Source organism: Engraulis encrasicolus, chromosome 9, assembly GCF_034702125.1.
Source record: "Engraulis encrasicolus isolate BLACKSEA-1 chromosome 9, IST_EnEncr_1.0, whole genome shotgun sequence".
NCBI classification, from domain to species: Eukaryota; Metazoa; Chordata; class Actinopteri; order Clupeiformes; family Engraulidae; genus Engraulis; species Engraulis encrasicolus.
Genome location: NC_085865.1, coordinates 27,016,204 through 27,042,239, shown reverse-complemented (window position 1 = coordinate 27,042,239; position 26,036 = coordinate 27,016,204). Strand labels below are relative to the sequence as shown.

Below are 26,036 nucleotides of genomic sequence, written 5' to 3'. Positions count from 1 at the left end.
CTCGCCTCCTGACTGTCCCAGCTCAACTGGACTTCTGCTCCCAAATGTTTGACGTTTAGTCTTCTTAAATACAAACACACACAGTATTAAGGCTATTGCAAAATCAGGAACATGCCGTTTCACTGCTGCCAAAGGCTGTTCGAGTTGTGGTTGCATGTTTAGTGAGGAGACCCAGGTGGGTCGGATCGCAGCATGAGTTTAGGAAGTGTTACATTCATAAAGTGAGTTTTGTTGATCTTACTCTTTGATTTATCAACGTGAATTGATAAATGGAACAACAAAGGCGAGGCGCATAGCTACTTAACGGCAGAAACGTTTTAAAAAATACATTATTTTTATTGATTTATATTTATTTTAAATGAGTGATCCGTGTGATCCGATTGATCCGTCTAATCCGGATACCCTACTTGGAATGATCCAATCAATCCGGACGCCTCAAAGATTCGAGTTTAGCACCTCTATTAGAGAGCTACTCTTCCCTCCATAATTAGAGGAGTCATCTGTTTCACGGCCTTCTACCGTTTCTTTAAAAAAAAACAAACAAAAAAACACGAGTTACATTAGTTATGGTGGTGTTAATATGGCATCATCGACGCTACTACATGTTTTACATGAATATGGTGGTGTTATTATGGTTATCATCAACACTACTACATATTTCACATAGTGGCCTACTACATATTTTGCCTTCTTTGGTAGTACTGCATCCCCCAGTATCTCCCAGTCTCAAATGTGCAATATTTCAACTTTGTGAGCTTCTGTTGATGCTTCTGTTTTGGGTTTCCCTGCTAATAAGCCACTTCGGCTAATAAGACGATTCCCTTTCTATATCTAATGTAAAGCAAGCAATCACTGTATACTTGTCATTCTCATCTGCAAAGGTATTGAATAAAAACTTATCATCTAATCTCTTCTGATTTGTTATTTTTGGGGATCTTGGAGCATGTAGCAAAGTGTGTACTTCTATTGCCATGTGACCATTCCCCATGGACTAAGAGTAGGATGTTGGACTGTACTTTGCATCATATTACCATTACAGGGCATGATTAGTCTCAATTGGCACGGTACGCTGATGTGTGCACTGCAACTACCCACACAATTGGAACGAGCACAAGACCAAACACAGACGTGTAGGTGTACAAATTAACATTGGAATAATTAAACTGACTAATTTGTAGTGGAACTGTATAATTCAAATATTTATGCTTTTTTTCCGGTGTTTAAAATAATACTGCACTGCAAGAGAGCAGTGATACCATATAGTGTATTTTAACAACCACCATATTGAGTTTATCGATTTATTCTGTGAGAACCTAACATATAGCCTATCTATTACACAGTTTGCATTTGTTTACTTAAGCCATGGGCAAGCTTATCAGGGACTCTCTAAAGACTTTTTGCAGACAGCTTGATGAATATGAATATGCTGGCACGAGGAAATGCATACAAATTACATTATGTGAGTTATAAAATGTGTTTATGTTAAACCAGAGATAGTTAGCTGTAGAAGTAGTTAATTGTCGCTAGCTGACCCTGCTGCTCCAAGTTGCGAGACTATAACGAAGTAATTACCGGTACATAGCACTCTAATGAGGAACTCTACCGCCAGAGTAAGTTACAAGTTACAAAGTCCGTCCCTGTTCCGCACTTAGACTTCCCTTGTAAATGCACATGCATCCATTATGCTGCATTAAAAATAATAGCAGCCAAGAGCCATTACTTTGGGTGGCTCCTAAGTGGCGGGAGCGATGGCAGATCATTCATCAAAAGTGACATCATTTATTTACCGAGGCACAAAATGAATTTGCTTTAATGTCCCTCCGTGTCTTATGGCCCCTCTCTGCCTCCGTGGTGCCGCCACACTGTAGGGATGCATTTAGCAGCTTTTACTTGCACAACCCACAGCTCTTTTACAACCATCAAAGCCCCCCAACCACCATCTTCAGTGATGGGGCCTAAGTTAATCCATTAGGTACAAATTGCCTTCAATTTTCAGTGGCTCCACGCTTGCTGTTGCCGTCACCATTCTGCGATGAAGAATGACTTCTCTGAGTAGTGTGTCTTTCCGCATCTTGCACCGTGAGTTTTTAGAAAGCCAGAGCGCAATTAAATGATACACTCAGCTGTGGCAACGTATTTTGGTCGGGATCAGAACAAGCCACCGTAGTGATCCAAATGAAGGACTGTGATTATGATTCACTGAGGCGTATCATATGTTCCATTTGTCAGGGGTGCCTTTGAACAATTCCCAAAGCTAGGCTACATCTGAGCACTTATTTAAGTTAAAAACAAGGCAAACCATTGGGACAGAGAGGGGGTGTGGCAAGTTTTAAGACAGGGCTAGTAAGGCTACAGGTGAGGTTGTGGTGTACCCTTCTCAATAGAATAGAATACACATACCATTTTTGATATAGTATAAGTACTAAGGCAACAGATATATAATATTTATACAGTATGAGCAATTAACAATATTGAGATATTGATATACAGTAAAAGCAATTGATGACTGACACAAATGGAATGTCCTCATTAAACCCATGAGAAAAAAATAAACATCCCCCTATTTTAAATATATACAGTATATAGCCAGAATGGTGAAACCTAATGGTATTGTACTAGAATGGAAAGTTTATAATTGTGTACCAATGTTGCAGTAGGCTGTAGAAAAGTTTTTTTGGCAGAACAGTGTGCACTAAATGACACACAATTGGTCACATTTTTCTGAAAACCAAAATTCTGGGGACTGTGGATGCAGACATCCTGGCTGCCTGCGCCTCATATGAAAGCTGACCCATTTCAATAATAGGTTGTATAAATTACCCCCCTCTGCAAATGTCTGGTGAATAAGCAGTTACAGACAAAAAAGCATTGTCTTTGCTTTTACTGTAGTTAAGTTCCATATTTTTACAGGAAGTGACTCATTAATGGAGGCTTTCCAAAATGGCCATTTAGGACAGTGCAGGTTTTTGCAGCACCTGGACCAGAAATCTATTTCAAAATCTATTTTAACAGCACGGGAACTTTCACAGAAGCATAGTCCTCTGTTTGAAGATGAGTCATCATAACTCGGTAAAAGTCAACGTGACTCTTTGAGAAACTCTTGGGATCAGACCAACAGCACATTCATAATCCCTGATGCCCATATGTTCCTACTGAACAAGCAACGTTACAGAATGCCCCAGTAATTCAACGTGGTATCACATTGAAAGATGATTGTTATGTCAGAGATGCTCTGTGGGAGAGGGCAAGGCAAGCTGTAAACATTTAAATTACCTATGGGAATTACGATGTGCAAAATGGTACAAACATTTAACATTGGGATTCAAACATTACTGTACATATTAACATTTTGGGGGCACTAGGGGTTAAAGATATAATATTCGCAGCCCCGACACACACACACACATTCAACACACTCAAATATTTACCGACAGGGTCATTGTCATTAAGGCCGATGGGCAATGGAAAGATCAGTTGAAGGAACATAGACTGTCAGTGCTGTTGGGGGATGGAATGTGTGTGTGTGTGTGTGTGTGTAAGTAAGAGAGAGAGAGAGAGAGAGAGAGAGAGAGAGAGAGAGAGAGAGAGATTAGTGTGGCGGGGTTGGGTGGATGGGGTTATCCATGGATTTAGTGTGGATTGAAAGGTAATGGGTGGGCTATGTTAGGGAGTGTAGAGGGATCCCAGAGGATCTCACCCAAGGGTTGGAGGGTTTGATTCCCCTGCTCCCTCTATTGATTTGTTTTTCCTGTATGGATTGCTTGGCCCTTGCCATCCGCTGGCAGACAATTTTTTACACCCCCCCCGTTTCATTTTTAAACACTTTTGAAGGGCATGCTTCTTCAGAGCACAATTTTGTTTCATCCTCTCTGACATCGCATTGGAGTCTTGTTCAGCTTTTGATCAATGTTGTTTGAAAGAAATGCCCTATTTTCCCCCTTCTCATAAAACTTTGAGAGGATGGTGGCTTATGTTGCGTGCAGGGTAGAGACAAACCAGAAATAATCTGCCAAATGTGATTTTCCTCCTTAGCCGACTGATCAGGAACTCAGAAAGTCATTTTCCCAACAGTGGAGTATTGCACATTTTGTATTGCACATATTATGCCAAAGATTTCAGGGTTCTGTAAATGCATAACTTTTTACTATCTTTGCTATCACAGGTGGCGAATGTTGAGAGAATGCTTGAAATAAAATACTGAATGCTTTAAATTGATGATGTCAATACCACCAACACTAAATGTGGACATCCCCCCCCCCAATTTTTTTTTTTGCAGTATTCATTTCATTTCAGTCCATTTTTGCAGTAGAGGGAAAGGCCGGGCTCATTGTAGCTATAGTGGAGATTAGTGAGTAGTGAAGAGTTCCTGTGTGGTGATAATAATAAAGAGATGAAAGCATCTTTTCTAGTGGAAAAATAGCAAGCCACGCCTCATCTTTATTTTTGGCTGTCCATGTGTCAAGGAGGGGGGTCCAGAGGCCAGACCAGGGGAGGGGAGTGGAAGGGAGATGTGCTCTAGAACATGTGTATATACAGTGTGTATATACAGTGTGCATATGTGTCTACTGTGTGTGTGTGTATGTGTGTGTGTCAGAGAGAGAGAGAGAGAGAGAGAGAGAGAGAGAGAGAGAGAGAGAGAGAGAGAGAGAGAGTGTGTCCTCAAAGGCGAGAGATGGTAAGATGTGGTGAGCTGGAGTGATTTGCGGTGAGTTCAGAGGTGATAATTGGTGCTGGCAGGAGAGGAGCTCCTTCGCAGATCAAGGAGCTGAAGAGAACAGCACTGCAGCACAAACTATCTATAGATACACAGCACAAAAGGTTAATAGGCTCTTCCATATAAACACATACAGACTACCACTGTGTTGAGAAAAAAAATATTGAACTGTTGGTTTGGGTGCCAAAAGTTGAAACAGTGCCGGTGCAAGTTATTCAACTAGTCTGTTGCTATTGTTCGGTTTTATTACATATTTACATATGATTATTTCTGAAGGTTATGAGCAGTTAACTTTTCACATGTGAAGTTGTGAAAGGGGGTCCTTGTGGACAATAAACTAACAGGCGGCATTTACCTTTTCTAACTATTATAGCATCACAGGCTATAGCCTATTTAGAGTCATTCGTAATGCATGTACTATCAAGGCTACTCGCAAAAAGTAGAGTTAACTTTGCGAAAACATGAAAAAAATGAGCTAGTAACAGGACCAGCCAAAGCGCGAGCTCTCAAACGCGGAAGTTAGGCCTATAACAAAATCCCTCTGATGCCACGGCGAGTGTCCACGGCGGATGAAGTTGACCTGATGTGTTCGGGAAGAAAGCTGTATGCGATCAAGACCGAGAGGACCAGAGACAGACAACTGCCTAATCGTAGTTGGAAGTCTGGGAGGGTCATATTGGTGTGCACCTGGTTTCAATCTTCCAAGCCACATCCCATAATACAGTACACTCTTGTGACACAACATTAATGGTTTGTAGCTTTATTATTTAAACCTTGATGCTTTTATTCCCAATTATTTATTAATGTATTTTAAACTAACTAAAACAAAATATCAAAACTTAAATAAAATAAATCAAATCCTGGAGGGCCCACTTCCAGCCCCAAATTTTCCCTCAACTGAACGCCCTGCACCAATGATTTGAACTTGTGCTGCTATTATTTAGAACGTTATGAACTTCCTACTTTGACAGTATTATATAGTAATCATGTAAAACCAACATAAACATTTTTAGACTCAAGAGAAAAAAAAAGTCAGGACTCCTTGGACAAATCCACTTCGAGCCCTGCTTCCTCCTCTGAAGAACTGTCCTCTGAACTTCCCTGAGAGGATGAGGAAGAGGAGGAATGATGAAGAATCAAGCAAGGCGAGTGGAGGAACCAGGTGAGCCCACAACTGGCATGGCAAAACCATCACACCATGGTTATCATCTGATTAATCCGGGACTTGAGTTTCTTAACCGCCTCAATAATCTGCCACATCTTTCTCTTGAGGATTTTGCAATCAGATTTAAGCTTGTAGATTTCGGTCCTCACGGCCCTCCTGCGACGCCGTTCCTTCTTGCAGAGGCTTCTGCACCATTCCCGTAACCATGTTGATTTGGTAGATTTTTTGGCCAGAATGAGAGCAACACCCTGTGTGTGCATAGTCAAGAAAAGTAAAAAAATAAATTGTTAATGATTTATTACATGCCCTGAGAATGGTCTTTGAGGTGCCGTTTCCACGTAGCTGGATATTTTTATATGTGGATATTTTTTTCTCCTGGTTGTATTGGTTTTGGCCTTCCGTTTCCACGTAGCAGATATTTAAAATCCAGGTATAAAAAGCAGGAGAAAAAATATCCTGTTTAGGGGGCTGAAACGCATTCATTACAACGGAGGATTTATTTTTATCCACATGTTGCGTTTACACCTAACAGGAGAAAAAAATACCCTGCTAAAAAAATATCCTGCTACGTGGAAACAGCACCTGAGATGGCAAGCTTTGCTTCAATTCACCCAAAATATTTTTAACACAATGGACCTTTTTCAACACTTAAAGATCTTTGTGTTGACCTAACATGGAGGACAACTACTGGTTCAGGTATTATAGAGTAACAAAATAGACACATGTCATTCTACTCATTTCAGAGTGCATGCACAGTTACTGGCTTTTTTGATTTACAGGGCAGTATTTTTTTCTGTATATTTCCTGTAAGTGGTATATTCTGTCCTTGATTGTAATTGGCTTTGGATACAAATGTCAGACAAATGTAATGAAGTGTGTTGACAAAGTTTTCTGATGCTAATGGAAATAACAAAAAATGTGAACAATTACATCACAAAATGACAAAATAGATATGGCAAAGTGGCTCGAGTTTCTTATAACATTGTAGGAAGTCACGTAAGCAATGAGAGATAAAAAGAATAAATGAAATTGAGGTGAAATGTGCATTGGTTAAGATAAAGTCCGGTATTTGATTATACATGCGATGTAATCAAATTAGCACAAATTAGCATATATTAATGATAATTAATGAAGCTGATATTAGATTAGATAAAGTTATGATAATATAATGGAATAACTATACGGCAAGCAGTATGCGATAAGGAAGGTACACTGATGAGACTTAAATTAGTGATTTTTTTCAGAAATACCTGTCAGAAAAACGACATAACGGGAAAAAAAAGGATAAACCTAATGTATTCTGCAGCCCTGCTTAACCATGGAAAACGTTTCTGGCGGCCGCTTTAACCCTGTGAGACCTGAACCATGAAAGGAATGAGAGAAAATTCTAATTTTTTGGAATTTGCTTCAATATTGGTCCCTTATAAGAAATGTAAAAAACAAAAAATCTAAATTTTGTTAAGGTCACTGAGATAGTTAATGCATCATATATGATGCATCAGGCTTTAAAGGGAATGAAAATCCCAATTTCATGACCATTGATAAATGACTTTTTAATGCATTTACAACTTTTTTTTTATTTAAAAAAGTTGTCAGACAATTTAATTTGAGGATTATCTTTAAATATTTAGTGAGATCCTGCCATTTTTTTAAGCCTATCCTTGTTTTAGCAGGACCATATTTTACATTTCCCACAGCCTGGTTGGGCAATTTTTGAAAATCTATGTAAAAACATAGCTGATCGAATGCTTAACAACCTATTTATGAGTGTAATATAGATCATTATTCATTTTTGATGTGTAATTTGAATATATGGGTCCATCACTACAATTGGACCATCATAATTTCAACATTTTGCATTACATTTTCAAAATTGCAAGTAAAACCTGTTTCTTAAGGCAATATCTTTGTCTTGAAGTAAAACAACTTGTGTGTTTTGTTAAACAATCGTCATGGTATGCTTTGTAAGTTTCCCTATGGCGAAATGCATTAATGGCTGACTTCCTGCCACTGCCTGATGGTGCTTATTTGTTTCATCAGTTTTAGCACGATCTCTCTGCAACACGGTGTAAAAATATAAACTCTTCCTTGATTAATTGCACAAAGCAAGTGTTCAAATTAAAGGATGTAGAGTAGACCTGTTCAAAAAAACTTTTTTTGGTAATTTTGAAGCCAATTGCTGTGATTCCCATACTCCAAGGTGTAAAATGACCAGACATAAAATTATTTTGATTTTGGACCATGGGAAGACCTGCCTCAAGAGCCATAAAGTTTCAATGTTTATTTTAATCAAAAACGCCTGACATTTGGCCCCATTTTGCCTAATAACTTCACAGCCATTTTTCATAGAGCATTGTGGGTGGTGTCACCTGAAAGCTGACAATATTTCCTTTCAGATGATACTCAATATGTCAGTATCATGCACAGTTATAGCTGACTTTAAAGCAGAAATGTGTTAAATTTAGGCGAATTTTGGTGGTTTCAGCTCAAACAATACTCAATTGGACCCCAGAAAGGTTTATGAATTCACCAAAGTATAGCGCCAAATTGAAGTCTGAAAGAAAATATATTTCCTAACATTTCATATATTGCCAGTGACACATCCTGAACTATCAGAACACAATATATAAAGTCGTGATCTCTTGCTTACTCTTCCTGTGCTGTCGGAACACAATATTGGCCTAATGGATCCTGATTTTGTTGGTTTGCCCACCAATAAATTATCAGTCTATAATTTTAATAGTAGGTGTATTCTAACATGGAAACATAGAATATCAATGTGTTTTGTGAAGCTACTACCTTGAAAACATCTAATAGCTACAGTTACGGTCAAGCAGCCAACTATTTGACACAAAAGTCCACAAAGATAGATTGCCGAGTGCGTCGCATCATCAGCTGTGGTTACTCGCTGTGGAAATAATCATAGCCGAGAAACGATGCCCGCAATCTATCATATTGCATAGCTGATATGGCTAACGAGGCTAACGTGATATTATCAAACTTTCTCAAAACGCATCCTTTTGCCTTGATTTTGCTCTAGAGTGACTGTATTTCACCCCAAACATGCAAAAATGAGGCAAACTTGTTCCAACTCCGGATAAATCCTTTAAGCAGTCCGGAGAAATTACCAGCTGTAAAACTAGTTCTAATCCTGTGCGAATGCGCTGATGTCTGTTAAATGCATGAAACGCGATATCTAATCTACTCAGGCTTGCAAACGTTACCGTCTTGAAGTAAGCATTGTTTTAGGGTGTTGCTCCAAAATGTTTTCGCTGTGTTAACGCAGCAGTGTTCAGATGCATTGACATGTATTCAGACGCACTACTATGGGCTCTGATGGAAAACCAGCAGGCAATTGCTAAATTTGTTCATCTGGGACAAGAGCCTCCATACATCTGTACTATAATGCATCATTAATATATTGTGAGGATGTATGGCACGTGACGACAAATCTCAACAGTGCCTGAGGGTTTACCCCTCACATTTTTTGTTCTTTCTCTGAGATGTTTCAATGTAATCCCAATTGGTCATTTCTATTAGCAATGTTCCGAGATAAAATTACATTGGGCTATTTTGGCCTGGAGTTCCCAAACTTTACTATGAGCCCTCCACATAGACTACAGGTAGATTCCAGCCAAGCCCCCCCTGACATGGGACGTGCCACACATTTTTTTTTCTGTGCACCCAGTTTCACACCTTGATAAAGTTTGTGTATTCCTAAGACCATTCAGGTATAGTCTAGTCGTGATTTCATGAACCCAGAAATGTTGAGTACCCTAAAGTTTTATTGCAGAAATGTCATCTATAGGTCAAATGAAGGGGATTTAGCTTGGTTGCCCAAAGTTGCACTTTGGGCAATTTGCATAATTAGCATAAATATATCGTTAAGGTTAAGACTACTGTAGGTGAATAGGCAAAAAACTTAAATCATAGATATCACCTTGAAACTTTCTCAGTTGATTACTGGTGATAAGAGAAGAAAAAAATGTATTGGATGTTTTCTGTATTTTGATGTTTAGATATGCAAATGAGGGCATGAATAATCAATTATGCCCTATTTGCATACACACAAAATCAGCTTTGCATGGTAAAACCAGACTCAAAATTATTTTTCTGTGGGTAAAATATGTATATTTCAGGGTTGAGTTAGTGAAAACCCTCTGAGGAACCTGGTCAAGAATAAGTTTTGACCTGGATATATTAAGGAATTGCCCCATACAATAAATATATACAGTATACAGTATATGTATTACATACAGTTGTGCTCATATGTTTACATACCCCAGCAGAATAAACGCTTTCTTCGCGATTTCTCACAAAATATGAAGGATTACACAAAACCTTTTTTTTTCACTCATTGCTAGTGACTAGCTTAAGATATTTATTAGCAATATTCTGTGTTTACTCTTTCAAAAGCATGATCACAACCCAAACTACCCAAATGACCCTGTTCAAAAGTTTACATACCCTAATTTCTAATGCTGAATATGGCCCTGGTTACCATCAGGGACCGCTCTAAATTGTTTGTGGTAGTTGTGGATAAGGCTCTCAATATTCTCAGATGACAAAACCGCACATTCTTCCTGGCAGAATGGTTGTTTCCTATAATATTTTTGGGTGTCTTGCTGGAACCTCACATTTGAGGTTTCCCCTGAATGGCTCAATGATGTTGAGATCAGGAGAGTGAGACGGTCGCTCAAAAACTTAATTTTTTTCTTTCTGAAGCTAGTGACGGGTTGATTTGGCTTTCTGTGTTGAAATATTGTCATGTTGGTATGTCCAAACAATGGACCATGTGCAGTTTCAAGGCTGATGTGTGTCAAGTTTCCTCCAGTATTTTTCACAGGGCAATGTATTCATCATTCTGCGAGTATGGATCAAAAGTATAATGCATTTGTAACTCAAATGTCCCCATGAAATCAGTGGTCCATGACCATGTTTCACAGAAGGGTATGGTGTAACTTTCATCAAAGGCTCCATTGACTGTTCTCCAAATGGTACTGTTAATAGTGGCCTAAAAAAGTTCCATATTGATCTAATTTTTCCAAATGACTTTGTCACAGGCATTTTGATGCTTCTCATTGTGCTATTTGGTGTATCATATGCAAAATAACATGTTTGCATTTTTGTGGTAATGGCTTTCTCCTGGCAACCCCCAACAGCCCATCTTTCCTCAAGTGCCTCTTTCCTGTACAGTTTAAAACATTTTTTCATGTTGTCCTATATTTCATCTGAAGTTATTGTTTGGTTGTCCTATGCCTCCTGAACAATTTCCCTTGCAATGATCATTGCAATGCAATGATTCCCTTGCCCATTGGCTTGATTCCAACAAAACTCCTCATATTGCATTTCTGAATTGAAATTCCAACGGTGCCAACATTACAATATTTCGACACAGAAAGCCAAATCAACCCGTCATTAGCTTCAGAAAGAATAAAATGAAGGTTTTTGAGTGACCATCTCACTCTCCTGATCTCAACATCATTGAGCCACTCAGGGGAAACCTCAAATGTGAGGTTCCAGCAAGACACCCAAAAATATTATAGGAAACAACCATTCTGCCAGGAAGAATGTGCTGTTTTGTCATCTGAGAACATTAAGAGCCTTATCCACAACTACCACAAACAATTTAGAGCGGTCCCTGATGTTAAACAGGGCCATATTCAGCATCAGAAACTAGGGTATGTAAACTTTTGAACAGGGTCATTTGGGTAGTTTGGGTTGTGATCATGCTTTTGAAAGAGTAAACACAGAATATTGCTAATAAATATCTTAAGCTAGTCACTAGCAATGAGTGAAAAAAAAGGTTTTGTGTAATCCTTCATATTTTGTGAGAAATCGCGAAGAAAGCATTTATTCTGCTGGGGTATGTAAACATATGAGCACAACTGTAGGCCTACTGCATAATGTACACAGCATGCAGGCATGCAGTGTAGAATAACTATTTACAGCATGCTTGTGTATACAAACACTAAATAACTATACAAGAGTAATTATTTTTACTGGTTTGAGGAAGGGCTTTAAGGTCTAAAATATCACATATGGTAGCAGAACGTTTTGGAGCAAAATCTGATTGTAGCACACTTTCACTACCTACTACCTCCTACTACTAAGATGCAGAATAACTACATTTTATTACCAAAAGTATACGCTCACCCATCCAAATGATCAGAGTCTGGTGTCCTATTCACTTAGCCTGGCTGCAGGTGTATGAAATCAAGCACTCAGGCATGCAGACATTTGTTAAAGAATGGGCCATTCTCCGGAGCTCAGTGAATTCATGCGTGAATTCTATTCTCATAGAATGCCACCTGTGCTACAAATTCAGTTGTGAAATTTTCTCATTTATAAATATTCCATAGTCAACTATCAGCTTTATTATAAGAAAATGGACACTGGGAACAACAGCAACTCATCCATTCTGAAGTGGTAGGCCACATAAACTGATGGAGGACATAATGCAAAGATGTCACCGACATTCTGTACAGTCAATTGCTACAGAGCCCCAAATTTCATGTGATCTTCAGATTTGCCCAAATACAGTGTGCAGAGTGCTTCATGGAATGGGTTTCCATGGCCAAAAAGCTTCTCCGAAGTCATGTATCACCAAGTGCTAAGCGAAGCCCCAGATTCGATAGTGTAAAGCACACTGCCACTGGAGATTATTGTAGACTTCAGGAGGCCTTTGGAGTGATGCATCAGGCATCTGGAAATCTGATGGATAAGTCTGAGTTTTGGAGGATGCCAGGAGAAGGGTACATTTTGGACTGCCAAGTGAAACTTGGTGCATGCGAAATGATGATGTGGGGTTGTTTTCTGGAGCTGGCCTTGGCCCCATTGTTCCAGTGAGATGGACTTTGAATGCTTCAGGATACCAAAACAGTTTGGGACAATTCCATGCTCTAAACCTTGAAGGAACAGTTTGGAGCAGGCCCCTTCCTCTTACAACATGACTATGTAGTGTACCTTGTTTGTGCATTGGTGCACTGCAAACAGACATGGATGACAGAGTATGGTGTGGATAAACTTGACTGGCACAGAGTCCTAACCTGAGCCTAATAGAACATGTTTGGTATGAATTACTCCATTAATTATTGTATACCATTGTGTAAGCACGCGCACACATGTAAACACATACAGTAGAACAACCACATGACCTTCACCATCTCCATATTTTGTTTTGACACTCTCTTCAGTCTCATTATCTTCTTGGTATTCATCCTTATGAACTGTGTGTGGTTTATTTTTGTTGTTTAGTAAGATAAGGTCCCCCCAAAACTTTTTAAATGGTATGGTGAGGGATGCAAATTATTGAATAATGCCATCATGATTATTTGATTAACATTTAACTGATATGATTGTATAATGTTTGTATACGTAGCTCTTTTGCATTTGTTCACTGTACGTATGTACATGCATAGAGTACAGCGGTTAAGCATGAAACACCTAATTCATCCATTTACGGTACATGTCAAACTGCTTCTTGACCAGGGTCCTCAAAAGGTTTTCACTAACTCAACCCCAAATATACATATTTTACCCACAGAAAAATAATTTTGAGTCTGGTTTTACCATGCAAAGCTGATTTCCTCTGTATGCAAATTAGGGCATAATTGATGATTCATGCCCTCATTTGCATATCTAAACATCAAAATACAAGAAACATCCAATACATATTTTTCTTCTCTCATCATCAGTAATGAACTGAGAAAGTTTCAAGGTGATATCTATGATTTAAGTTTTTTTGCCTATTCACCTGTAGTAGTCTTACCTTAACAATATATTTATGCTAATTACGCAAATTGCCCAAAGTCCAACTTTGGGCAACCAAGCTAAATCCCCTTCATTTGACCTATAGATGACATTTCTGCAATAAAACTTTAGGGTACTCAACATTTCTGGGTTCAGTATAGGGGCCTATGGGGATCACGACTAGACTAGTATTACAGAAGGCACAATACATACATATTTTAAAGAAAAAAATATTCCACTGGGATTTAAGCCTATTTTTGGTTTATTTTGGCTACTTAGGTCATTCAATTAATTTTGCTATATTTTCCCTGCCAATCTGCCACAGCCCCCCTGGCATCCTCTCATGGCCCCCCAGGCGTCCCCAGGCCCCACTTTGAAAACCCCTGCTATAGGCTACCCCATGTCCATATAAACTGGTCCAGTCCGAGTAGGCTTCACTCACACACACCAGAGGCACCGCCACACAAACAGAGCCTACTTCTCAATCTCTCTGTCAATCTCTCTCTCTCTCTCTCTCTCTCTCTCTCTCTCTCACACACACACACACACACACACACACACACACACACACACAACCACGTAGGGGCCTAGAGAGCTCAACAAGAGGTTTTTTTTTTTTGGGGGGGGGGGGGGGGGGGGATCGTGAATCGAGTTTGTTAATGAAAAAATCTAGATTTTTTTTTCAGGGTGAATCGCCCAGCCCTACATGAAAGTTTACTTAGTAATAGGGCTGGGCGGTTTTGGAAAAAATTAGCATCACGGTTTTCTTGATGAAAATTGATATCACGGTTTACTGCACGGTTTTTTGATATGCGACGATTTCCCCCCAAATCTTAATCTTTCTGAGGAAAAGATCTCAAATTAAATGTTAAAATGAGATAAAATCATGAATTTAAATTAATCTCCATTTATATTTTATCATTTTTTCATTTCAATAATATTTTCTATAATTTATAGTTTATATTTCCCTATCCAAGAAAGTCTCAAATTAGAGAAAATGCAGCATTTTATAAAATAACCTAAAATCTTGACCAGGGTGCCATAGATTGTTCAAGGAAGAAGGGTTAAATGATTATAAGCAGCTGTTTTGGGCTTTTTTCCAAGACAGCCCAAAACAGCTTATTTCGTTCTACACCTGGCAACACGAATTGCTTATTTGTCGTTCTACACCTGGCAACACATCCGGCGTGTTGCGCTGCCGCTGGACTAGCGAGTAAACAACAGTGGGACAAAAACGAAACAGACTGAAGACAGACACGGAAAACAAACGGATTTACTTGACATTGTGTGCATATTGTCTTTGAATTAAAGTCCAAATCCAACGTAGAAGGTATTTTGTCCAGTAGTTTGTGTCATATTGCGATGTGTTTCGCTCCTATTTTGCCCCCAAATCATTTCAAACAAATATAGCAATGTAGCAATGTCTGCCCATTGCATTTGAAAGCTAGGCTACTTTAGCTTATAAGTAGTCTTAACAGCAGCGCACACAACAGTTGGGATGGTAATTAAATACAGTTAAGAATCAGATAACTGTTGTAGCCTGTTAACATAGCACCACATAGAATTGCCTTTTATTTAACTTTGTGAGATCAAAGGTAGGCTAAATGAATTGAAATGTTTGTCATGATTCATCCATGCCATGTGTGTTCATCATGTTTCACTCTCACTAGCCTCTAGCGCGTAACCAATTATTTTATTAGTTCAATCAACATCTTACATTGTGGTGACATTCCCTAGTAGAACAGCAACAACAGTGGACTTAGCAGAGTTGAAATGAAGTGTCAGAGACTTATGAATTAGAAGAATCTTTGGAAGTGTGACACGGAGTATGAAGCTCACGCACATAACATAGTAGGCTATAAACAACAACAACAAAACCGTCTCATCAAAAAGAGAACCTTGTGTAGTGTAAACCGAGATCACGGTTTTTAAACCGTACACCGCCCAGCTCTACTTAGTAATTAACAAATATTTTCTAGTATGGTCCAAGTACAATCATTTTTGCTGCTAAAAATGGCTATTTTTATATATAATGAATACTTTTGATGGTGGTGGTAAGTATTCATGAAAAAGGTAACATTAGTGAATGGGCAGCATGATTTCTGGAAATACACAACAAAAAAATCTCACACAGTGTCCCTTTAGGTTGCCAGGTGAGGTTTTGTGTCACCAGAGACGGTAAAAAGTCGCTAAATTGGTTAGACTGGTAAGAGGACAAGATCCTGATATTTAGTGTTAACTACGCCTTGATAGCATACATCCCTTCCATATTTGGATAACCATCTTCCAAAATAACAATATCAATTTCCATTCTATGCATACATCTCGATTTTCAGTGACAACCCTCCTGCTACATAAATTACTACATCAATGACATCTGCATGGTCTTCACGTACTACAAGTTTGCAGTGTAGAAGTAATGGTCTTAAAAAATGGATCATATACCTTCTTCATCATCAGCGTGTTGGAAATGATTGTGAGAGTACTGATACAGTATCTACCTTAGGCATGCATTCATGCCACACATTACTTTCAAATTCGGACAACCGCCTTCCACGAACTCTAAGTACTACTCCACAATTCATACATCTCGATTGTCCATGACAACTTTATGTTTGTCCACAATTACTACATAATTTCCATGATAACAGAAATTTCCATTAACTCAAACTACTCTTTCACAATTTGCACGTCTTGGGTTTCTATGAAACCTACATAACCTTTACATCTAAACTCCTTTCCAAAGTCTTGACATCCTAACAATTTAATTGCCAAATACCTGTAAGCTACATGCACATTCCGGCCAGCACCCTCACAAGAATTTGAGCTTACCTTATTTGATGTCGGCATCTTAGTAAGAATGATTGTAACAAATTAAGACATTGACATTTATACAAAACAATTAGCCACACCTCCTTAAATGCATACGTACATGAGTGCCTTCCACAATTCCAACACCAATTTCCATGGAATGCCATTTGCACAATGCACATTTGCACAGAGATATATTAATTGAAACTAGTTCCAAAATGGATGATTTGAAGCCTGCTTGATAAGTGATCTAATTGAAATCTGATGGGATTTTTCTTTTTTTTGGCCATTTGAGACTTAATATTACAATGTGTCTCAATGGAAATATGATGTATGATGTATGTAATGATGTAATAATATTTGAACTCCCATACCTTCTTCATTGATGTCATGTTGGAAATGATACCAAAGAAAGTCTCCACACAAGAACAATCTCTCGGGGTTAAATGCATTGGCCACGGTGTAGTACGGGGGCGTGGCCTGAGGACACGAGTGGATGGAAAATGAACTCCCTTGCGCATGGTCAGTGTGTGCGACAAACATTTCCGTACTCAAAATCCGAAAGAGGATATCCGGTTGTCAGTGTTCAGTGTGTGGCCAAATTAACTGAAGCTGTTGGTCAGTAGTAATTGCTGGGGGTAATTAAGGACAGCTGACAAACATTCACGCTGTCCTATGACCTGTTCCACACTCCGACCCTCGCGGAAGTGGCATTGCACTTACTTAACCATGCTTCCAATACTGACCGTAGAAGAAGAATTGTACTCCCCTCGCCATCATCCCGTACTACGCTGTTATGACGGGGGGCAATCGCTATTCCGACATACCGCTATTCCGACATACCGCTATTCCGACAGCCGACATACCGTAAGGTTAGGGTTAGGGTCAGGGTCAGGGTCAGGGTTAGGGTTAGGGTAACTGTATGCACTCTCCCTAAACTTAGTAAAAGCTGAGCAACGTAGCACAAACCAAAGAAATTGCATAACTCGCGCCGGTATTCCGACAATAGACATCAATGTCGGAATAGTGACATGTCGGAATAGCGCCACGTAACCGTTATGACGACAGTACACCCTCTTGTCTCAAGCCTCTTTGATGATACTGAGAGGACAAGACTCTGATATTTAAAAGTCTAAGGGGTCTTACACACCAAGGCGGTAAAGCGTCGCGGAACGGCCGCGTTTTTTTTACCGGCGTCAGTGAAAATACATTGAAACCTATCTGTCCTTACACACCAACCGGCGGTAGTCGGGCGTCAGCGGCGCGGGAGCCGGCTCCGCGCCGCGCTGCATTTGGAAAATAGAACTCGAGCGTATTTTTCACGCCGGCGACCGGCGGTGGCTCATTCAAATGAATGGCAAAGTAGCATGCTAGCTTTGGCTGTGGGAAGGGTTTTGAATAGGACTGGCCGCGCACGGCAACGCTGTCAGTGTGAAAGGCAGAGAAAAACACGCCGGCCAAAACAAGCAGAAAGACCGCGTCCGTCCCGGGACCGTTCCGCCTTGGTATGTTTTGGCCCTAAGGGGTCTTACACACTAGGGCGGTAAAGCGTAGCGGAACTTCTGCAACTTTTACCGGCGCCTGTGAAAAGGTAGCATGTCATTATTCCGACGTCTCTTTAGTCCGATGCGTCAATATTTCGAAAATTTCCCATTGATCCTACAGCCCACTAACTCCCACTAGCCCACTAACACTCCAAGTCAGTGAAGCGTCGCGGGACGGAAGCAATTTTTACCGGCGGTTACATGGAAACATATCTGTCCTTACACACCAACCGGCGGTAGTTGGGCGTCAGCGGTGCGGGAGCCGATTCCGCTCCGCTCCACGCTGCATTTAGAAAAAGCAAATTTTGGGCGACAGTGGCCTGCGGTGTCCCATTCAATTGAATGGCAAAGTAGCGTGCTAGCTTTGGCTGTGGGGGGGGTTTGAACAGGACTGGCCGTGCACGCAGACTCTGGTGGTGTGAAAGGCAGAGTTAGAACACACCGGACGAAACTAAGCAGAAAGACCTTATTAGGGGTCTTACACACCAGGGCGGTAAAGCGTCGCGTAACGGCTATGTTTTTTACCGGAGTCGGTGAAAATACATTAAATCATATCTGTCCTTACACACCAACCGGTGGTAGTCGAGCATCAGCGGCGCCGCGCTGCATTTGGAAAATAGAACTCGAGCGTATTTTTCACGCCAGCGACCGGCGGTGTCTCATTCAAATGAATGGCAAAGTAGCATGCTAGCTTTGGCTGTGGGGAGGGTTTTGAACAGGACTGGCCGTGCACGCCGACACTGTCAGTGCGAAAGGCAGAGAAAAACATACCGGCCGAAACTAAGCAGAAAGACCTCGTTCGTCCCACGACCGTTCCGTTCGGCTTTGGTATGTTTTGCACCGTAGCCTCCCTTCCGCTCTGCTATGCCTTGGTGTGAATTCGGCCTAATAGAGAAAAAGAGCACTTCTGAAAGTTTGAGGGGGAATATTTTTTTTGCACGACGTACACTACAAGTGAGCCGACTTACCCCCCAACCTGCACTTTTTTTGCCATCAAATCTGACGGCTTCGGGGGTAGCATGACATTTTTCCGACACCCCTTTGGTCCGATTCGTCAATATTCCGAAAATTTCCCATTAATCCTACAGCCCACTAACTCGAAATAATTAAATGAAACCCTTTGCTCCGACAGCACAATATTCCGACCAATGGCTGTTTGGGGTTGGTCATCATCCCAGCTCGTATTGGTGCATTCCCCAGAGGTAGGAGCTTCCTAGTAGGCAACAAGAAGGCAGCTACCTCCCACTTGAAAGCGTTCCAACCAGCAAGTCAAACAAACTACTAACATGGAGGGACAAAAACTACATATCCACTTCTCAAAGATGTCAGCAATGTAAACAACATCATGCGTTATTTTCATTTAGCTGCATTTGATCTTTGAAATACGCAATGTCAATATAACTACACCTTAGAAAAGTTAACAGGCTGTTTTGCAACCGTTAACCTGTCCGAATCAACTTTATTTGTCCATAGAATGGTGATGTGCAACATAAACTATATTTAACACTGTGCGCTGCCATTGCTGTGATGACATCACGATAGTCAATGGGGCGAAGTCGGTTTGCTTCGCTTTTGCCCCAGCTCGCGACTTGAACATTCCGCTTCAACAGGCGTTCCAATGCATTTTACCTAGTAGGAGGTCAGAAACATCCCATTTCCCATCCTCAGGGAATGCACCATATGTCCTGCTTTTCCCGGTGCCAAGTAGACTTCAGCTGCATGCGCTGCGACGAGCACATAGATGCCGTCTGAGTCGGTCTTGCTGTGCCCTTACCAAAACCACCCCTAAACATAACCTGTCATTAATGCTATGTTGCCAAGTTTTAAAATTGTGCCCTACCCAAAACCATTCCTAACCCTAACCTGTCAGTAGGCTATTGCAATGTTTCTGAGTCTTAAATTTGTGCCTTGACCAAAACTTTCCCTAAACCTAACCTGTCACAAACAGCAGCATGACCACTGCGTAGGCTTCAGAGATGACGGTGATCTTAAGCAGCTTTTGGTCGGAACATTGGACTGTCGGGACAAAGGGTTTCATTTAATTGGTAAAAAGTTATCTGAGACTAAGTGCTGTAGGATCAATGGGAAATGCTCGGAACATTGACGCATCGGACCAATGGTGCGTCGGAAAAATGAGCGGACCCCGGCTTCGGGTAGCATGTGCGAGCTACCTGCCTTCTGCCCCATTGACTTTGCATTTACGATGTCACTCAGCTGGCTAGTTTTTGTCTTACTTTTTTATAAATCAATGTACTAGTTTCAAGGGTGGCAACAGCCAAAATATTGATTAATGGATTGTCAGGGGGTTATATAAGCAAAAATAAACTTGCCACTCTTTACCACGAACGAACCGAGAAGATATGATTCTTGGCCCATCGTATACTATGGACATGCCCTTGTCCCAGGAAGGGCTGTTTGGGACTGAGGCAATCGACGCGATGAATGAATTCATGCGGTACCACTCAATGAGCCACCTTTTAACCTGTGGTCTCACCCCATTCAGACTGACTTCAAGTCAGTACAGTTTGTGCCTTCGCCGGTTCCCTCTAACGAAGCATACACACCAACGGCCCGGACGTCCACAGTACGTCCACTTAATGTGTCCTTTATCTGTCCAAAATGGTTAGAATGCATGAAAACAAATCATGCCTTGCACAGAGGAACGAGGTGTAAGCGTGGCGCATGCCCGTCCCGACCGGACATGTCCGCGTTGCTCCTTGAAAATAGAATTCGAGTCTATTTTCCTGCATGGACGTCCGCGTTCAATGCGCGGCTCCAATTGAAAATGAATGGCTGCTGCCCGCGGATAGAACGTGGACGTTAATTGTGCCGTGTGAAAGGCAGCCCGCGAACCTCTCGGACTCGCACTGCTCACGGAGACGTTAAAGGTACACTGTGCAGGAAATGGTCAAAAAAGGTACGGCAACTATGCTGCTCATTGAAACGGCGCTGCCTATTGCCAAATTTATGAAAGTTTACTAAAGCTGGGCTTACACTGTGCGACTTTTGCCCCGATTTGGCACTCGCACGACTTTTTGAGAGTCGGGCCGATTTCTTGCTCAATCGCAGGCCAATCGTGAGTCTCGCATCGTGCAGTGTACATGGGGTAACAACAAGCGATTTCGCCTCACGATCGTGCAATCGCAGGGTCGCAAGAAAATCAAAACGGTTTGAAATTCTGGTCATGGGTCGTGGCTCGTGCATAAATCGCACACTTAAAGCAGTGCAACGACCCGATTTGACACTTCACATGCACACATGAATAGGGCCGTGCGATTCGCTGTTGAATGCGACCTCATCTCCACCTCAGGTGCGCATGTTCCCTCTGCAGACCGGGGAAACATGCCTGTCGTGTCGTAGGGTGGAAGCATTTCGCTCGCATCCGAATGTCGGCTCGTGTAGTGTGAGGACGTGAGTCGTGAGTTGTGAACTTTTAAACAGTGAAATTCAATCGTGCAGTGTGAGCAGAAGCTTAAGCCCTACGAGTTAAAATATCGCACAGTGTATGCCCGGCTTAAGTAATAAACGAATATTTTCTCGTATGCAGCTAAAAATCGCTATTTTTGGAAATTCAAAATGGCAGACCATGGAGCCCCTTTGTATGAAATGTATGAAAAGTGCAATTTTTCCAGTCATAATGAATACTTAGAATTTGATGGTGGTGGTAAGTATTCATGAAAAAAGTAACATTAGTGAATGGGCAGCATGAATTCTGGAAATAAATAACTAAAAATCTCACACAGTGTACCTATAAGGAAATGTGCCGTCTGTGTGTGCATGTACCGTAACTCTCCCCCCTCACACTGGATGTGGTTTCTTCTACTCCAGCCCTTTCCCTGCCTAGGCCAAGAGTGGCCTCAGTCCAAGGGGAGTCTATCCCTCCAACCTTGGATCCTGGTGCTTCCATGGGCTTGGCAAGGGAACACATGGACCTCAATGCATCCGGATTTCCAGGTAATGTCATCAGAACGATCCAGGGAGGTAGGGCGGAGACTGATCAGAAATAATGCACAGCACTGTGATTTCTAGTCTTTTGTTTATTTTGAAATAATGAAAAGCCTGTAGTCATTCCCGATTTCTTCTGAAGATATTATGTCGCCAATTTATTTCCTAATTATGCCTGAAAATAAACTCAGATGAAAAGGGTATAAAATGCTAATTTTACTTTGTCAGGACACAATGGAATAGGTCCGAAGTAAAATGGTGTTGGAAGTATATAAATACATTCCTCATGTTTTACAATGACTTTGGTGAGCATTTGCATTTATAGCCGAATCCCCATTTGCATCTTTGTGCTCTCTCTCTCTCTCTCTCTCTCTCTCTCTACCTTCTCCTTCTGGTGAAGTGGTTTGGTTTGTCTTTCCAACCTTATCTGGGCCATTACAAAAATCCCTCATAAGTGCTACTGCATATGGATCAGCTTTTTTTTCAGAGTTCAGAGTGCTCTCAAAGCTATATTTTCTTCCCTTCTTTCTTTCAGCTAAATAATTCATATGCACATTATAATTAGGCAGACCTACTGCTGCACAAATGGGGTTCCCCTGATATACCTCCCACCACAACCACTCCATATTACAGTACATTCAACATGTCTCGAAGTGAAACTGCATGTAGTCTACAATCACCTCTTCCCTTATGGTGAACATAAAGGGGACTTGACTGGAGCACAAAGTCTTCTTTAGGTTTTCTAATAGGCACACAGAAATTCTTTGGTACCTGCCTATATGCTAGCCCTAGACTAGTCATACTTGTCCTACTGTTCTGTAGGAAAGGGTTGGCTAAAAGGTTGTCTTTCGAATCCCTCTGCATGTAATAGATCCTGTCGGCATGTCTGGACTGCCAAAATGAGAGGGCAGTGTAAGGATAGACCGATATATATATCGTATCGGTATCGGGCCGATATTTGCATATTTTAAAGCAACACTCCAGTTTTTTTTACACAGGACCTAATTTCCGAGTCAACCAGAGTGTTAAAAGTGTGTCCAGATCGTTTTTTTGAAATTCCATGCAGTCATTGTAAAACCACAGGTCGATGTTGCTAAGCTAGCGCAAGTGATCCACTTTTGTTAGCATGACCCAAAAAAGCAGTCTTAACAAGTTCAATAAACACTCAAAGCACGTCAATTACTTCGCCAGGCTATCGACACAAATACCCACGTTGATAGAGAGATTTAGGGAGTAAACCAACCTTATAATTACATTGCTCACCCGCATTTGTAGTCCTACTTCCTGATTTGGCAGTCGCGGACTGATATCTAACACCAATGTTACCGGTTCTCACTGTCAAGTTTGTTTTGAGCGCAGCTGTCTGCTAGAACTACGATCAGAGGAACACTGATCATAAAAAAGAATGGCAATATTCGGAGAACCCGACGCTTTTGATGACGAGGACGAGCAAATTCGTGTATGAGCCGGAATATACTGCATTAGAGTTGAGATGGATTTGACAAGGTCCGAGAGCGCGTCTGTATGAGGCAGCCACTGGAAATGTAGCAGAAAGCCGGAACAGAATAACAGGGGATTGGTGTCGTGTCAGTGCCGAAATTGCAAGGCATTGGAGATGGAAGAAGAATGTTTTTCCTGTCGAGTTGGGACTTAGTTTCCCCACAGATGCAAGAGATGGAGATTGCATAGTTCCATATAGTCTAGATGCTGGCACAGCACATCTCGAGATGTGTGCATAACGGAGCACCAGGACTTGTATCTCAATCGTGGAGTGCTAGAAACATTCTTCTCAGTCGAAAAAATACCTGGACCTGCTGGACCCAATGGCCAGTTGTCAATGCGGTAAGTTATCAAAACATTTTGTGAGTTGTTCCCTAGTTGAACAACGAAGCTGCCGCGTAAGTTTATGTAAACAGTGTAACTGTAAGCAATGAAGGCACACCATCCATAGCACGTAAAGCACAGCAAAGGTTTTAGGTAACGTTAGCTAAATCATCATCAGTAAACACTGCTACAGTGACAGCAGCAGAGTGCCTTTGTAAGCTTGTAGGACAAACGTGATCTTCGGATACTGTTGATATCATGGATGTGGCACACCAGGGATTGGGAAGGTGAATGGCACCGCAGATGTTTTCAGACTTTTCTTTGCGGCTATTCTGATTGACTTTATGAAGTCGTCAGGGCTGAAATGATCACTGCAGATCACCCTGTTACGTAGCGTCTGATGTGTTTACTATCTCCTGCAGATAGGAGCTCATTTTGTTCTTTCCAGGTCTTTTTCAGGAAAAGAATGAGAACGTTTCTGTATGGGCTCTATTGTCGCAATTTTATATGCACATTTATTTACCATGTTGCCACGTTGTTGGTTTATATTCCACTATACATAAAAAAACGCAGTAATGTAGAGTATTGTGGTTCTAGCTGGCGTCTCACTGTTGAAGTGGGTTTACATCTGATCACAGCTGTGGAGAGCAAGGTAAAATTCCGCTGACTAGGAGAAACTAGTTCACCTTATTACAAAAATCCATGTATGGCCAGGTCAGTTTTATTTGAAACAGTATTCTATCACCAGAAACCTTCACATCCACAGCTTAGCATAATAATTGATGTGATTTGATTGCTTATTGAATTTGTTAAGACTGCTTTTTTGGGTCATGCTAGTAAAAGTGGATCACTTGCGCTAGCCTAGCAACATCGACCTGCGGTTTTACAAGGACTGCATGGAATTTAAAAAAAAAACGATCTGGACACACTCTGGCTGACTCGGAAATGAAGTCCTGTGTCTATAAAACTTTAAGTGTATCGTATCGGCCGATACGTGTGTGGTTTTGGCCAATACGCAACATTTATTATTTTATGTCATTCTGGGTTTTTTAAAAGCACCAAGACACTTCATTTTTTTATTACTTGATTGTTAGAGTGGGTGTTTAAATGTTACAAGTTCTACCTCAATTTGATAATGTTAAAGGAATGTTTATTTTTTTACTTGAGACCTGGAATATTTGTCATTTTTTAACCTTTTTTTTAAAACCCATATCGGCCCAAAATATCGGGTATCCGCCAAGGGTGATGAAAAAAAATCGTTATCGCATCGGCCATTAAAAAAATCGGTCGACCCCTAGGGCAGAGTATGCGGAGGGGAAAACAAGTTTCTTTGAATGAATAGCCTTATTCGATTTACTGCAAGGTCTGCATGCGCATGCAGACAGCAGTGCATTCTGGATGAAAATGTTGCATGATGGTTAGATTTCTTGCCCACCGTACAAATTTTCTGTCATGTTGCAACAACAAGGTAACATGTCACACTGTGTCAAACTATCGTGGGATCGATGCGACTACAGATGGACCTTGCAACTCCTGCAGTTGCTCATAACCGTTGATGCTCGTCTGTGTAACGCCTCCTTGGGACGCACCCCTGAACTGGTTGGCCAACAGTTCACTCACGTGTGTGTAGGCATGTTGTCCCAGTTTGAACTGCACCCCGCTTCGGCTCTTCCTCCCCACCTGTCCCCCCACACCTCACACGTGGTGTGCTAGTAGATCGAACTGGTTCGAGCGCATCACCTCGTGCAAATTAGTGGTCGTCTTTAAATGTGTAGTGTGTAATACCACCCACGTTGTCAAAACAAGTTCTCACTGAATTACTTTGTTAACGTCAATCAACAGGATCTGTCCCGAAGTCATTTAGTTCTAAAAGGAAAATACGGACAATTAAGATGTTCGTTTTGTTATGAAAAACGTTATGAAAAACTAATGTTGAGGTAAGCCACTGCAGAACATAGTGAATATTTGTCCATAGTGATGTATCCACACTGTTTACCCATTTGGGATACATCCCTTACGAACCATAGCTGTCATTTTTGTGACATCATCACTGTCCTACGAAATACCTACCCACACAGCAAAAAACTGCAGAGGTACTGAAACCTGCGCGGCGAATCGCCGCTGATATGGGAAGCGGGTCCGCATCCACTCCGAGTCCACTTGCACACCGGCGCGCATCCAAACCGGGTCCGCAACCCTCATCTGTTCTGACAGCAGAGTGGACCCGAGGCGTATCCAAGCAAGAACGGTCACATTCGCCGTGAATCCGTTACGAACACGC

General features: G+C 41.2%; 1 long non-coding RNA gene across 2 annotated transcripts; it reads right to left on the bottom strand.

The window, feature by feature from the left end:
* Positions 1–5,458: 5,458 nt before the first annotated feature.
* On the bottom strand, positions 5,459–17,013 carry LOC134455656 (uncharacterized). Of its 2 annotated transcripts, none has more exons than XR_010036139.1 (2): positions 16,817–17,013; positions 5,459–6,127 (listed from the first exon to the last, which is right to left on the bottom strand). It is a non-coding gene; the product is annotated as an uncharacterized LOC134455656 (long non-coding RNA). The 2 variants fall into 2 exon arrangements; XR_010036140.1 differs by lacking the exon at positions 16,817–17,013 and adding an exon at positions 16,464–16,493.
* Between the last annotated feature and the right edge of the window lie 9,023 nt (positions 17,014–26,036).